Below are 11,981 nucleotides of genomic sequence, written 5' to 3' on the forward strand. Positions count from 1 at the left end.
CTACTGACTTCGAAACCTGTTCCTAAAATAGCTGACGGAAGAATGTTCCTGTCTCGCTTATTTTTATATACATATATTTTTTACCTTGACCGTCAGCCTTGGTGTTTTAACAGGTCACACACCTACCTGAATATGCCTGAGATTGTACAGCCCAGTGGTTAGAGCAGCGGGCTGTGAAATCACATAAAAGAAAAGCAAGCTGCAACAAGATGTTGCGGAGTGAATTGTTCCCATTGGGGGTTCCAGAGACCCAGCCCTGCCTTCCCCCAGGATATTTAATTCCATCCCCTCACCCCAAACAATGAGTTGGCATTCTGTGGTCACTCGGCATATTTAGTCAGCACTGGGCTTTTTGGGGATTACTCCCCATTAGCTCCCCCCCTCCTTAAAACTTTTTTGTATTTCTGCAAATCTTGAGGTTCCTTCAAATCTGCCGATCTATCCCTTTTCTGTGTGTTAATGGTATTATTTTGGCTATGTAAGGATCTGCACTGAAGAGAATTGGGTTTGCTCTTAGAAGGATGTTATTTCTAGCAATTGGTTTGGAGGCCATGGGGTTTAAAATCTGAAGTTGAGCTAGCTGATGGTACTTTTGATTTTTCTTCCTTTATATTATTGACGTTTGTTATGTTATTGCTACGTTTGCATTTAGGAACTTTATAATGTACCTGTCATGGCCTCTGGCTAGCACAATGAGCTTATTAGTAGGATGTCCAGCCCCGATTGTCCTTGGCTGGTGGTTAGTCTCTTTACAAGACTACTTAGAATCATAGAATTGTAGAATTTGAAGGGACCCCCAGGGTCAAATAGTCCAACAACTATAATGCAGGTATCTTTGCCCAGCGTGGGGCTCAAGCCCAGACCCTGAGCCTCATGCTCTACCGTCTGAGCTATCTCTCTTCTAGTGCTCTTCTCCGCCTTGTCCAAGTTTTGATTAGTTATTGCCTAGGTGCAAGTTGCCCCTATAAGCTGGATATTGCACAGTATTTATACACTAGAAGCTTGCTATCTGAGGGTTTATCCACACTTACCTTTCCTCTGCTCTTTCCAGGCACAGTCCACAATTTAAAGCTCTGTGTCCGAGCGCCCCTCTTTTTGCTCCAGAGCTTTCCCTGTGAAAATCCACTCTTTAAAGTTCAGTTGGAGCAAACAACAATCCATGGAAAACCGAAACTCAGCTTTAAAGAGCAAAACTCAGCTTTAAAGAGCATGTTTTTGCAGGGAAAGCTCTGTGCAAAAAAACCAAAACCCTCAATGCTCAGACACAGAGCGTTAAAGCTCTGACCTCTGCCTGCAAACGGCAGGGCAAAAGATAAATGTGGAAAAGCCCTGAGTGTTATGGGCAGGATCTCACTGTTCATAGCAATTTAACGTAGGATAAGAAACTTCTTTAGTGTAGTGAAGGTTCATATAACACCTAAGTAGTCATATAGTCTTGATTTGGGGAGGGGCAGGGGGAAACCTACCAAAAACAAACGCAGCATTTTTGCTTCTTTCCCTTGGCCTTGTTCACAGCCATCAGTATGCCTATATATAGAATCCAAAATGAATTGCTATGGTAAGTTTTACTGTACCTATGGAAACTTAACAGACTGGTTTCCTCTTATGATGGCAGTCGTTCAGAACCAGTGAATTTAGTATCCTCAAAGGACCAGAAGGGGACTAGCACATCCAGAATATTTTGAGAGATGATTCAGTTTAAATACGCATTACAGTGGTACCTCGAGTTACATATGCTTCAGGTTACAGACTCCGCTAACCCAGAAGTAGTACCTCGGGTTAAGAACTTTGCTTCAGGATGAGAACAGAAATCGTGCTCCGGCAGCGCGGCAGCAGCAGGAGGCCCCATTAGCTAAAGTGGGGCTTCAGGTTAAGAACAGTTTCAGGTTAAGAACAGACCTCCGGAACAAATTAAGTACATAACCAGAGGTACCACCTTATTAACTGCAGCGCCGTGCATCACCTTCACCAGCCTGGTGCTCTCTATATGTTTTGGACTACAATTCCCATCAGCTGCAGCCACCATGACCATGCTAGGAGTTGTAGCCAAACTCATCTGGAAAGCACCTGGTTAATTGGGGTTGCAATATGATCCATGGACCTGCAGCTACTGAAGGCAGCACCTCTCATTCATAGGATGCTCCTAAGTGCTTGCCTGGATTTGTTTTGCCAGATGATTGGGCATAGGCCATGTATTAAATTTGCATATGGTGAAATGGATTTACGAGAAGTTCCTGCAGCACCCCAGTGCTTATGCTTGGCATGTAAAGAAATCCCTGTTCAGCAGTTGCTTCTGCATGGGAAATAAAGGCTTGACCCACATACAGGTTTTTGTAGCGCTGGTTACGTATGCCCACTTGTGTCTAGACACAAGCCAAGATTGCACATTCCCAATATAGGTATTGGTATACATGATGCAAAATATGTGTGTTACGTAAATAGCATAGGCACGTCTTACTCCAATTAACATTAGCGTTAAGAGTCTGAGTTTGGCTGGCTTTTGTCTTTCCAAAGGGTGGTCCTCTTTTCCAGAGGTGGGGAACCTGTCACCCACTAGGTGTTTTTGGACTCCAAAGCCCATCAGCCACAACCTGAATGGCAATGGACAGGAATTATGGGAGTTGCAGTCCAGCAGCATCTGGAGGGCCCCAGATACTTCATCCCTGCTCTATTCCATTCTCTTTTGCCACACACATCTGTGCCATCTTTCGCCTGCAAATCCTTTCAAATCCTTTTCTTCACCACAACCCCTCGTCTATCAACATCTTAAAAAATCAAAACAAAACCATATATAGTCTGAAGAAACGTTTCAAGTATGAAAAGCTCACACCCCTCATCAGGGGTTTGATGATAAGGAAAGCACTGGTAGATAGACCCTCTGTGTGAAACAATTCCCTCAGACACAGACGTATCAAATACTGTACTAATCAGAAACAACATGTTGCATTTGGGGATGGGAGTAGACAACAAATGATTTTGCAAGCTTAACTGTTGTAATGGCCGGTGCCAACTGGCAGATGTTTGCGAAACATTTTGAACTAGGAGGGTGCTGTAGAAATTAATTGCACCTTAAATAGTTGGCTAGTAAATCTGTCCTGCAGCAGTCTTATGCAGTACTTTTTGAGCATCATGGGAGGATCTCAGCGTCTCCCCCTAAGGCAGTGACTAACGCTGGATAAACTATGGTCTGCAGGAGGCTAAGAGCTCACTCAGGGTTAATGCAGAAAATCACCCCCCTGGCTGCTTAGAGAAACATGTCTGAAAGATGAGACTACATCTCCAAAGAGGCAGGGCAGAGTAACCACATCCTCCTCTCTGAGGCTGAAATATTCCGCTTCACTGTTAACTCAGCAGGGAACAAAGAAGATTAACCAGAATGTAAACTGCTGGGTGGTTTTTTTTTTCCTTCCAAAAGTCAGACACACATGCAGGAAGGTCCTTGTCGTCCTTCAAGCCCTGCAGGTGTCTGATTTAGTAGCTCCAGAAACAAGAAGAGCTATTGTTCAGTGTTTATAATTAAACAGCTTTTTGGCAATGGACAGGAAGCCTCCCCCCCCCCCCCCGCATCCACAACATGCTCTCTAGCTCTCCACATTTTTCCTTCTTTCCCTGGGGATATTAATCCCTAATCACAAGCCTTTTAGAGTGACATACAGTACTTTAACTTGTTTCGAGCTTTGGTAGTGTAGATGCAAGCTTTGCTTCTTCCAAGTAGAGTAGATGCTTGTGAGCGAGAGACATGGGAGGAAGGCAATGCTAGCAGGAAGAGGCTGCTAAGAAGCCTAGGCAGAACCAGAAGAGTTGGGTGGCATGGCTTACAGCTGGGGTCACCAACATGGCATCTGTGGACACCACAATACCGTCAGACACCACCCTTGAAGTCTGTCTGGGCCCTGCTCCTTCCAGTTTTATTTTTAATGTTTGTTGTCATCGTTTCGGTTACCCAATTTTCTTTTTTGGGGGGTGGTCTGGCTTCGTTTGTCTGGCTTTCAATGGTTTTGCCTAGTTTCCTGTTGGGGCAGGAGGCGGTTTTGAGCATTGGCAGTTTTCCTTCTGTAAAAGGCATATTTTGTGGTGCCCATAGCAATTTATTAAACTTCCCTTGATTCCTGCGTTGTAGGAGGCTGGATTAGATAACTCTTGCAATCCCTTCCAGCTCTACCATTCTAAAAAGGACTGGGGATGGCTGGCTCCAGAAACACTAGACCTGGAAGCGCCAACACATTTTTGGTGCAGGTGAGAAGGGGTTCTGTTTTAAATATCACAGGGAGCCAGGCCCAGCCCTGCCACTGGGCACCATGCGGCAACTGCCTTAGGCAGCAGATACTGTTGAGCAGGAAGCAGCATTGAAGGGTTGTAGTCCTGAGCTGCACATTGTTGTTTTTGTTGTTGTTGTTGTTGTAGTAGTAGTTTCTACCTCACCCATCTGGCTGGGTTTCCCCAGCCACTCTGGGCAGCTTTCAACAGAACATTAAAAACAGAATAAAACTTCAAACATTAAAAACTTCCCTAAACAGGGTTGCCCTTAGATGTCTTCTAAAAGTCAGATAGTTGTTTATTTCCTTGACATCTGATGGGAGGGCGTTCCACAGGGCGGGCGCCACAATCGAGAAGGCCCTCTGCCTGGTTCCTTGTAACCTCACTTCTTGCAGTGAGGGAACCACCAGAAGGCCCTCGGCACTGGACCTCAGTGTCTGGGCTGAACAATGGGGGTGGAGATGCTCCTTCAGGTATGCTGGGCCAAGGCCTGCAGGGGGTCATGTCAGGGGGAGGCCTTATTACATTCATATCCCAACTTCCCTCCAAGGAACTCAAGGTACTGACCATGGTTCTCCACCTCTTTTTATCCTCACAGCAGGAAGGTTAGAGTGAGGTCTCCCTGTGAGTTTCATGGGTGAGTAAGGATTTGAACCCTGGTCTCCCAGCTCCTCATCCAGCACTCTAACCACTATACCACACTGCCTCACCACAACACTAGTGAAGCTCTGCAAGCAGCAGCAGCTGTACCATGGATCTTCCCTGCTCAGAAAGGTAGCTTTGAAACATCAGGTTAGGGTGGTCTCGGTAGTAAAAGCAAATTTCATGAGGTTGGAGCCACTACAGACAAGCAATTCCTGTCCTGCATTTCAGACCACTTCATACATCTTTCAGTGCAATCATATGGTCCAGCTAAGACGGCTGCTGCCGCTATGTTGGGCCTTATCGGGCACTGACGTAAAGTTAGTAGGACACTTACACTTTCCTAGCAGTGAAATCAAACCTAGCAACAATGGAAGCTATGCTGTCATGCATGATTCACAGCAGCACTCATCAGTGACACAGACAATGTTCATAAAACTACAGACAACACATAGGGGATTCTGTGATGGTAAGAGTCATTGTGCAAGAGAAAGGGATGGTGGGCACACAGACAAGGAAGGAGGGGCTTTGCAAAATCAAGATTGGAGGAGGAGACACTTTTGTCTGGCTGTTAGCTGAGCGGGAATGAGCAATGGAATGGGAAACTGGAAACGCGGATTTAAGGGCCAGTCTGAGAAATGCTCAGATAACCTCCATTTGACTAAGCCTAAGGATTCCTGCCAACTATTAAATTTTTAGATCAGAAAAGAGAGAGCTTTTTGCATGGTTACTTGATTATCTATAATACTTTTATTTAACCTCCACCTAAATTTAACCTCTAATAACACTGGATTGTGATCTGATAAAGTCTTTGCTTGTATTTCAGTTCTTTTTATTCTCAGTATTAACTCATTTGATAGCCATATTGAGTCGATTCTTCTGGCAGATTGATTTGGCTTTGAATAAGGGGTGTATTCTCTTTCAAATGGGTGTCTAAATTGCCAAACATCAGTCAATTTTAAATTCTCCACCAGACTGAAAAAAGTCAGAGATAGTCTACCTTCTTTTGAGTCCATTTTCTTATTGTCCTACCCATTTCTAATGAAACTACCGTGTCCAGTTTGGGAGTTGTCGTCCAAAACTTCTGGAGAGGCACCAGATTGGCAAAGGCTGCTGCTGTATGTGGATTTGGAGCTTCTGTAAATTAAGTTCATGGCTAGCTGGGGTCTCGCTGGCTTTGTGCTTTGCAATAAGTCCTGCTGACCAGGCCCAGAAAATCCTGCTGGCACCTCATAGCTTAGAGCAGTGTTCCCCAACCTTGGGCCTCCAGCTGTTTTTGGACTACAACTCCCATCATCCCTCGCTAGCAAGACCAGTGGTCAAGGATGATGGGAATTGTAGTCCAAAAACAGCTGGAGGCCCAAGGTTGGGGAACACTGGCTTAGAGCAAGCCCTGGTAGAAATAACCAGGGTTTGCTCTTCTCCTTGGAAAGTCAGACTATACTTACACCTCTATATTAGCATAGGCACATTTTAGGTGCCCAGAGTCTTTATAAGTATGTAGCAACACCCCTGCATGGTATGCCTTGCGTGTCTGGAAAGTCCTTGCCTGGGTATCAGAGCAGAATTGGAAACAGCTTCAAAGCATTTCTGGTGTTCCAAGACACTTAAAAATGCCTTAAGTCTCCAAATATGTTTCCAAGTAGCAACTGCAAACTTTGCGGTAGGAGGATGAACTCAGACTGTGGGAAACAAGAGACCCTGAAAAAAAAAAGAAGAAGAAGTTTCCCTGGAGTGTATTGATGGACACATCACCAAGCTGCAGAGTGGACCTTCCTTCTCCTCTAGTGTAAGCTGGTTTTGCTGTCCTTTAAGGGGAGGGGGAGGGGACAGGAAGTCCTTTCTGCTCACAGTCCACTAATTAGGCAGGAATGTTATCTCCGTTGCAGATGTTGACTCTGACATCCCCCTAACCTCCTGGCAACAAAATGAAAATTAAACTAAAGCAACAGCAGTAAGAAGAGACACTGGGGAGAGGCAGGGGAGGAAATGTCTTCTGTGAACGTTGGGAATAAAAAGGAACTGGGGCCCCATGACAATTCTTGAGCCACAGAACTGGATGGGATTGGCTGCAGTTTCAGATACTCTTCCTCATGTTCCTGCTGCCCTCAACATCAGCACCACCAAATATGGGGAGGGGGCAGCAGGGATGGGAACCCTGGTTTAAAGTTACTCCGCTAGGACAACAAAACCCAACCTAAAGCAGTGGGAACCAGAAATGGCATTGTCTGCTCTGTTTGTATGTGCTGGGCTTGTGTGGAGAAGCCCTCCTACAAAGTAGCTAGAGGCAACCTTGGCATCGTGCTCTGGGAAGGGTGGGGCTCAAGCAATTGCTCTGGCGTATTTCAGAAGAGTCTTGCAGCGAGCCTCCATGGTTGGGTTCATTAAAATGAATGAGTGGGAAGGGGGTTATTTTGAGATTTTGCTTCCAGCGCCAAACATGTGTAAGGGCCGAAAGAGGCATGACGTTGAATGCAGCACTACATTTAACATGCAAGCTTTAAAAAAAAAAAAAAGCAAATTCCATCAGCTGTTCCGTCAATTCCACCTGAACTAATAACTAACAGGATCTCAGAGCAAGCACCATGGGTGAATTTAACACTTACCACCCCACTCTGTGCTCTGTTCATCTTAATTATCTATCGGCCCTCTGCAGCTGATGTTATTTGCAAAGATGCATTTCACATCACAATAGCCGAGTCCTGAGATTGTACTGCTAAGAGTAGTGGTGGCTTTTTGTACTTCAGCTGCTGCAAAAGGAGATTGTTGTTGTTGTTGTTGTTGTTGTTGTTGTTGTTAATACCCTGCCCATCTGGCTGTGTTGCCCCAGCTACTCTGGGTGTCTCCTAACACATACAAAAACATAATAAAACACCAAACATTAAAAACTTTCCCATACAGGTCCACCTTCAGATGTCTTCTACAAGTTGTATAGTTATTTATCTCCTTGACATCTGAAGGGAGGGCATTCCACAAGGAGGGCGCCACAACAGCAACTTGCTGTACAATCGCAGAAGTCTTTCTCTTTATTGTTCAGTGACATACATCAGTGGTTCCAAACCACTCTTAAGAGATTCAGAGAAACCCTTTTACTTCATTTCTTTTTTCTTAAGCTCTGCTGTAGGTGCTGGAACGCCAAAGAGACACTATCAAGTAGGACATTAATTATATAGTATATATTACCATGGGCTTCAGTACTCAATGTCTTGGATTCTTTCTCTCACACTGATGCCATTTTTAAAACATTTGGTTAGTCTATTAGTCTACTTATTTTTCTGCATGCTTTGAAAGGTTGTGCTTCACAGCTGTGGGATGAGAGCAGCAAAGGCCCGTAGAGGTATACAAAAGCAGTGATGTCTGTCATCTCTCCCCACTAGCTGGAAGCAAGGTTTATATACTATTTCAAGGTTGCAGGAGCATAATCATAACTGGCAGATGAGTAATGTAGTAGCTACCTGACCAGACCTTAGCTTAAATGTAAACATCTCTGCGGGGACACAAAAGGAAACTGGATCTGTGGCTGCCCAGCTGCAGAGCTGCTTGAGTCGAGATAACATAGACAAAGCCACACAGGCATTCATTCTTGCATATCCAGAATGTGTTCACACAGCTTCAAACAGGACCACCCCTTAAAAAACCTTTATTTCATATGCTCTGCAACTCAAGGCAAAACACTGGGTGGGATGCACTTGTAGGGCTGCCTGGTTTTGAGCTGGCCTTGCTAGCTTTAACAGCAGTGGGATCTGCAGCAATTAGCAGGCAATAAGTGTTTTTAGAGCCAGGCCCAGAAAATCCTCTATTGATTTCTGCATGCCAAACTGTTAAAAGAACAGGAGCAGAGCAGGTTGAGTTTTAGTTGTCAATTGGCAATGGACTTGTGCCCTAATTAGTATTTGGAGGGGGGCGCAGAGAGAACTGATGGATGTCCTTTGCTTCATGCTCAGGCTTTAAGTGATTGTCATATTTATGACCAGGAAGGGATTTTCTAACAAGTTAAGGCTTAGTACTATGGTGTTTTTTAAAAATACAGCTTATATGTTAATGAAGCTATGTGCTTGTGGTACTGTTACCATAACTTTGGGCTTCTATAAGCAGTACTCTTCATTATTGCCCAATAGAAAGTCTTTACCCTTAAATATGACAGTGTTTTGACTTAAAAACAACAACAACTAGCAAATTCTTCAGGTTCCCCAGCTTTCAAAGTGTAGCTTCTACTTAAACCTGAACCGAGAGAGGCTTACTTTTGAGGAAACATGTTTAGAAACATATGACATGAAATTTATTGTGGAATTGCTCTTGCAGGCAAGATTCCACTTCATTAATTGCATCTGATGAAGCAAGACCTTGTCTACAAAATCTCATACTACCAAAAATGTGTTAGCTATTAAGGCTATTTTGCTTTGCTATGGCAGGCTAACAGCAATAGTCTTTTGAATTGTGTTATTCAATCGTTGGGAGCCCCAATACAAAAGGACTTCAGGGAAGAGTGTTTTGACTTGCTAACCTTCTACCTCCTTTCAGCTCTAGGAGTCTTGCCAGTTATCTCCCAAAAAAGTAAATGGTAAAAATTCGGAGGGAGGTGGGAATGTTTAGAAATAGTAGTCATTATATTCCAAGAGCTGTACTTTCCAACTGGCTTCTTGACCCTACTGGCTTTGTTGTTAATCCCACTGACATCAATGGATTGCAACACTATATTGAACTGGGGCTTTGTCCCTAAATATGTTTTAATGCCAGGACTCAAACCTGGAAACTATTAAGTATCTTTATGCTGCAATCTTTTAACAACCCTGTAAATTAGACAGGTCATCATCCCCATTACAGATGGGATGCTGAGAGAGGACAACTTACTTCTACTATCAAATGAGTTGGGCGCTTTCCCATCATGCCGCACATATGCCTGTCTCTGAGCATATGCAAAACGCCTTTCGCTTGCCACTGAGGGAATCCAATCAGCCCCACTCCATCCACTTTGAGAAAGCCAGAAACACAGAGCAGGGCTTGCGTGGTCCTTCCAGCCTTTTGGGAAATTAAACTTTCTGAAGAGCTGTGATGTTCTTGGGTGGGTTACTAGGAGGGCAGACAACAACTCTTGAAACTCGAGTACCATAACCGCTGCCCCATCCAGACATTGTTGGCTACAGCTCCCAACAGCTGTTGGCTACAGCTACAGCTTCCTGACCAATGGCCATGCTGGCTGGGTCTGATGGGAGTTGGCGTCCCTCAACATCTGGATGGCCACCCTTGCCCACCTCTGGGCGAGCATGTGGCTGATCTATGTCTCTTCCTTGCCCTTCCCTTTGGCAGTCATTAGTGCAAGCAAAGTACAGCTTCCTTGCTTTGTGTTGTAATCTCCAATGACAACCAGATCTCAGCCTAAGGGTTTTTGGTTTTTTTAATAATATTATTTTCTGGCGAAGCCTCTTCCTCAAGGAGAGGGTGATCTACCCCACCCCACCCCTGCCTCCAGTTGCATCAACGAAGCCAGTGCATCCGGTGGTGCTTTGCGGCCAGGTAGGGGAAAAGGTGATCACAGGGTGGGTCGCTGAGCAGGGCCAGATTTAGGTTTGATGAGGCCCTGAGCTACTGAAGGTAATGGGGCCCTTTATATGTCCAGCTGTCCTTTGTCAACAACAAATTGTCGCTGTTTTTTTGTGTTGAACATATGCTATATGGTAATTTATGGACCTAATAGGTATCTAAAGCCATTTGCCACTGTTGCTGTATGTAGGTGTTTTTTTTAATCTTATATTTTGGAAATGTACATCCAGGTTTCCCCCTCTTTAATTTTCGGGGGGGGGAGCCCCAAGAGAGTGGGGCCCGAAGCTATAGCTTGTTTAGCTTATACGTAAATCCGGCACACTCACAGTGTGTGAGTCAGGTGGGCGCCTCTCGTCGCAGCTGGATTTGAGAGGGATTTTCCCAAGGAAACGAGGTCAGTGGGTTTTCTCTCAGGCCGGACAGGCGCGGGGCTCGGGAACGCGCGCCTCCCTCCCTCGAGGCGCCTCCCTCTTCCCAGAGCGAGGGCGAGAGCGCGCGTCCCGCCGGTCTCCCTCGCCTTGCCCATATAAGGCCGCGATTGTCACAACGCGCCATAAATAGCGCGGCGATGTTGTCATCACCTGCCCGCTCGCGCTGGGTTTTTGTTCAGGGCACCTTTCCAGCCGAGCCAGATCCCGCCTGCCTGCAGTTAGCAATTCTCTCTCTCTCGCGCGCTCTCTCTCTTACCCCCACCCCTACCTCTTTTTCTCCTCCTCCCGCCCTTGCCGGTTGCAGTTCGTTTCCGAGCGGCGTGTCTCTGCACATCTTGCTGGCCGGGAGGAGGCCCCACACGCGAGCTCTTCCTCGCCCCGAAGAGGAGGGAGGCACGGCTCTCTATTTTGCATTCGTTTGTTTTTCGCTCGATTTATACGCCGCTTGCAGCGCGGTTTGCAAAAAAAGATAAAACCACGAAATCGGGGGGGGGGAGGGGATTGCAACACGTTTAAACATACCAGAATACTCGAAGAGATAAAAATCCACACCAGCTTGAGTAAACGGCATACGCCTGCCTGATATCAATAGGCAGAGGGGAGTTTCTTCTAATTTACATCGTAGGGAGCTTGATGCTCTCTTGCGTGGTGAATGAAAGTCGCATTAAGAAAGAAAAGCAATAAGAAATCTTAAAACCAACAGCACTATAAACCATAACCCACAGCATTCAAAAGTAAAATTATTTGTTAGATGTTTAATATCATAAATCAATTAATTAAATCAATGGGGGAGAAAAGTACTCAATTAAAGATGCAACAGAAGCTTCCTTATACTGAGTCCTTTGGCCCATCTTGTGCAGTACAGTGTTGTATTCCAACAGGGGTGGGGACCTTCGGCATTCACTCATGGTCAATTTTCTGGGGGTCACATGCAAGTGGTAGGCAGTGCTCTGTACTGGGTGCAGAGCAGTCGAGGCAAAAATCGGTGGACCGATGGGTCTTATCCATGTACAGTGGGCTGCAGTGGCATAGCGTGGGTTGTCAGCACCCAGGGCAAGGCAAGTAATTTGCGCCCCCTAACCCGTGGATTTTAGCACTCGAGTCTCTTCC

The 11,981-nt window shown here is 45.5% G+C and overlaps 1 long non-coding RNA gene across 1 annotated transcript; it reads right to left on the reverse strand.

Moving 5' to 3' along the window:
- Nucleotides 1-6,489: 6,489 nt before the first annotated feature.
- Nucleotides 6,490-11,882, reverse strand: LOC310743661. The gene is made up of 3 exons (XR_014539157.1): nucleotides 10,767-11,882; nucleotides 7,506-7,649; nucleotides 6,490-6,600 (listed from the first exon to the last, which is right to left on the reverse strand). It is a non-coding gene; the product is annotated as an uncharacterized lncRNA (long non-coding RNA).
- Nucleotides 11,883-11,981: the final 99 nt, after the last annotated feature.

This window comes from Podarcis filfolensis, assembly GCF_964270895.1.
Source record: "Podarcis filfolensis genome assembly, chromosome: 10".
NCBI lineage: Eukaryota > Metazoa > Chordata > Lepidosauria > Squamata > Lacertidae > Podarcis > Podarcis filfolensis.